Source organism: Pongo abelii, chromosome 21, assembly GCF_028885655.2.
Source record: "Pongo abelii isolate AG06213 chromosome 21, NHGRI_mPonAbe1-v2.0_pri, whole genome shotgun sequence".
In the NCBI taxonomy this organism is placed as follows: Eukaryota; Metazoa; Chordata; class Mammalia; order Primates; family Hominidae; genus Pongo; species Pongo abelii.
The window spans coordinates 2345636-2348533 of NC_072006.2; the positions used below are offsets into that span (position 1 = coordinate 2345636).

The 2898-nt window shown below is 44.2% G+C and overlaps 1 pseudogene; it reads right to left on the reverse strand.

Annotated features, from left to right (window-relative positions):
- Positions 1 to 242: 242 nt before the first annotated feature.
- Positions 243 to 2591, reverse strand: LOC100433733 (serine/arginine-rich splicing factor 10-like; annotated as a pseudogene).
- Positions 2592 to 2898: the final 307 nt, after the last annotated feature.

The window sequence follows — 2898 nt, forward strand, 5'->3', positions numbered from 1 at the left end:
ACATCCTAGTTTCCAATAATTTATTATGGACCCATTAGCCATGAATCAGTATAAACCTATTTCTATTGAGGAATTAGTTTCCACAAGTACAAAGTTGAATTTCCTTTTACTTGTCCTAAAATGCTTACTTTCAAATTTGAAAGGACTTCAATTATTCCATGTAGTTTTCAATAACATTTTTGTATCTTTTCTGACCAGAGTCAAAATAGTCATGCAGTCATCATACTGCAGCACCTTCCACCCAGCCTTTGGTCGTTTGAACTGCCTTTCTTTGGTTCTTTTTCCACTTTCAGATCTTTCTTTAAATGTAGTAAGCAGAACTCTACTGGGTATTCCAGCTGCAGTTTGGTCTGTCGTTGTTGGAATGGCTTCTGCTATGCCGTGGTCTTCCAGTCGGTCTATTTCTAGATACAATCTTCTAAAGTGTTATCAAAAGACTGACTTCTTGATCTTCTTTCATAACTTCAGCTTCTAGAACGTCTGTATCTGTTATAATCATCATAGTGTGAGGAACTGTACACATTCCTCACTTCCTTGGCTTTCATTTGATTTGGTGTCTTCCAATGCCCTGGACAAACTGTATTTCAATCTGCTGTCCACAAATCCACTTTCTGTCCAAATTATGTAAAGCATCTTCAGCATCACAAACATCCTCAAGTTGACCATAAGCAAATCTTGGACAGTGAGTGCAGAAATCAAGTGGAACATACACATCAACTATAGGACCATAACGACCAAATTCACACTGTAAATCTTCAGACCTGGTGTCATCGGCCACATTCCTGATGAGCAGAGATGTGTTGGGGGACACAAATAGCAAGACATGGAGGCATCGTGTCTCGGCCGGGCACACTAATGGGCTCAGCAAACCAACTGCAGCTCTGGCGGCCAAGCATCAGACACACGCAGCCCACAGGGCTCCGCCATGGCAATCCACCTCTTCTCATAAGACTTCACTCCTGGCTCCTACCTCTGCGCAAAGCCCGTTTTTTTCTACTTTTAATTATCTATATGTCTGATTTTCTTTTTCTAAAATAAAAGCAAATTATTTTGTAATAAGCAAAAAATATCAGCAATTGGTATAAGCAAATGTCCAAAACAAGAAAGCAGATCAAGTAAAAGATATTATTTATAGATGCCTAATGGCAGCAAATATCCTTACTTTATCAAAGAACATGCCACTTACTACTAATTACAGTAACAATACATTCTTACCATTTTTCCTATTAAAATAACATTAGAGGATCATAAACTTGTGTCTGGAATTGGTTCCTTCTGGTGGGTTCTTGGTCTTGCTGACTTCAAGAATGAAGCCGTGGACCCGCACAGTGAGTGTTACAGTTCTTAAAGATGGTGTGTCCGGAGTTTGTTCCTTCAGATGTTCAGATGTGTCTGGAGTTTCTTTCTTCCGGTGGGTTTGTGGTCTCACTTGACTTCAGGAGTGAAGCCGTAGACCTTCACAGTGAGTGTTATAGCTCATAAAGGTAGTGAGGACCCAAAGAGTGAGCAGCAGCAAGATTTATTGTGAAGAGCGAAAGAACAAAGCTTCCACAGCATGGAAGGGGACCTGAGCAGGTTGCCGCTGCTGGCTCAGGTGGCCGGGTTTTATTCCCTTATTTGGCCCTGCCCACATCCCGCTGATTGGTCCATTTTACAGAGTGCTGATTGGTGCTTTTTTACATAGTGCTGATTGGTGCATTTACAAACCTTTAGCTAGACACAGAGCACTGATTTGTGTATTGGGACTTTACCCCTGTCCTATAAAGATGTTATGCCCCCAAAATGAAGTGGAGGGCCATTCCCTGAGGGAGGGAAGGGAACTCCAGAATTGGAAGAGTGATGCCTTTTGTCCTCACTTATATGAATAGGAAGATTACATTGTCTGAGGCTCCCCATATCCTAGGTTCAGGAATAGCTTTTGTTAGGCCTGCTTGTCTGAGGAGGGATCCTAAAATTCTAGGTAGTCCCCCCTGTGATTGGGCTTCGGGCAAAAATTATGTCTTTCTGATTGGTGAGCCTGGGTGCCTAAAGAAGGGGATAGAGTCCTGAAGTTTATACTAGAAATCATTCTTATAGGAGAAACTAGAAAAGCACCAGAGATAGGGAGTGGTTTTTAGAAGTGGGACTAGCCTCGGAGAAGAGAGGCGAGAGGTAGTTTGTCTGGCAGGCATCAGGACCCAGGAGGCAAGGGTCAGGATAGATAGGCTAGATGGGCGAGTCTCGCTTGGGTGACATGACTTTGAGAGTTCCGCTCAGGGCCGCAGGGTCAACCAACTTGTTGTTGGGACTCCAGAGCTGAATGGCTTTCCTCTCTGTCGACCCTTGGCTCAGCCCAGAAGTACAGGAAAAGCAGAAGCTGGTTCTAGGCAAACCAATGCTCCCAACTCCGAAGAGTAGGGGGTTGTTAGAGAGCTGTTTCCCAGAAAGCCTGACACCCGTGTATTTAGTCCGGCGGCTATGCTGGTCACTTTTAACTGGCTGACAGGAGCCAGGTATTTAGCCCCCAAATTCTAAGGAAAAATAGGACAGAATAGCAAGCGAAAGGGGTCTGATGGTGCTCACTGCTTGGCGATAGTCGATAGTCCCTTCATGGTCGCCAAAATGTGTCCAGAATTGGTTCCTTCCGATGGGTTCTTAGTCTCATTGACTTCAAGAACGAAGCTGCGGACCCTCACGGTGAGTGTTACAGTTCTTAAAGATGGTGTGTCCAGAGTCTGTTCCTTCAGAAGTTCAGATGTGTCCAGAGTTGCTTCCTTCTGGTGGGTTTGTGGTCTTGCTTGGATTTCAGGAGTGAAGCTGCAGACCTTTGCAGTGAATGCTACAGCCCTTAAAGGAGGCGCATCCAGAGTAGTTTGTTCCTCCCAGTGGGTTCATGGTCTCACTGACTTCAGGAGTGAA